The following is a 1,421-nucleotide window of genomic DNA, read 5'->3' as shown; positions in this document are numbered from 1 at the left end:
CCCCCCCCCCTCTCTCTCTCTCTCTCTCGGAACAGAAACTCATTTTGCATGCCGTTGGACACTTCAAAAATATTAAAAAAAAAAAATGATAAATCATACACTTGATAAATTTTGCGCATACTATATTTAATTCTACTAAAACTTTCAGATACGGTATTATATTTTTTGTTCTTTGAAATTGCAGATGAAATAAAAGTCAATACAAATCAGTACAAATGAATGCAAATGAAACATAACAAACCTAACATTTTAATTATTTTTTACATGCGTTTGTTCACCCGCGATAATAGGTTCTATACGGCGATATAAATTCGCGTGCTGAACAAGGGTGGAATATAACGTGACAATTTTTCACGATTATACCGTGGCAGAAATGCTCGAAAATTTGTTCGCGAGTGAAAATAATCACCCGGGTAACGCAATACATTATCGTCAGTGCGTTGTTATTGTTACCGAAACGGCACGGAAAGGCGAGATGAAGTGCAGATGCAACCTCGTGATTTCAGGTCGGGGGTAGCCGACAATTTTTCCATCCATTTCCGTCCGCTCCGAAATCGTGAAATACTGCGGGCTGATGGATTTCGAAGAAAACAGAGGAAATATACGGTCCAGGAGATATCCGTCGACACGACGACACGACGACGCGACGACAGAAATGTCGGTGAAACGTGGATATAATGTCGCGCGATTCCAACTGAAAGCCAATTACAAAGCGGGTGTAAAATAATTCAGACCCGGTAATTCGACCTTCCGCTCCGTAAAAGTCATTTTGTCGGAACTTCCTTCTTGAACTTCCAGCTGAATCCTCAGTGCTTTAATTTGATCCAACTTTTGGCGCTCTTGCTCACATTTACCCAGCTTTTAATTGACATAAATTCGGGAAATATATACCGTAGCGAGAAAATTATGTGGCTTTCTGTCAATTAGTTGCATTGTTTTAAAGGTAACGATTAAGTAATGTATTTAAATAAATAAATTCAAAGTGCCCGATATCGTAATACAATGGATTTCCTATGCCATATCGTTCATTTCTTAGAACAAGGATATTAATGTTTTCATTTCATAACTGGCCACAGTGGCTCTCTGCGCTGATAGTAGCACTTATATTTGTACTATGATAACGCCATACGATAACAGAAAGGCATATAAAAGTTTTAATCAAAGAAAGGCTTTGTCGCCTCTCTTTTAGAACAAATGTTAGATTAATAAATTAATATATTCTTGCAGAAGAAACATATTTATATAAAAAGTAGATAATATAATTATATCAAAAGATATAAATATAAATAAATGTTTGAACTTAAAAAAAACAAAACACGTTCAAATGAGACCTAATTTTTAATCATTAAGTTAAAAATATGAGGAGAATTCCAAATTTACAACTATGTATTTTTATTCGAAATATTTTACATATGAATGTT

Source organism: Wasmannia auropunctata, unplaced genomic scaffold (genome assembly GCF_000956235.1).
Source record: "Wasmannia auropunctata unplaced genomic scaffold, wasmannia.A_1.0 LD336024.1, whole genome shotgun sequence".
In the NCBI taxonomy this organism is placed as follows: Eukaryota; Metazoa; Arthropoda; class Insecta; order Hymenoptera; family Formicidae; genus Wasmannia; species Wasmannia auropunctata.
The sequence above is the reverse complement of the archived record's forward strand: the minus strand, read 5'-3'. Positions refer to the sequence as shown.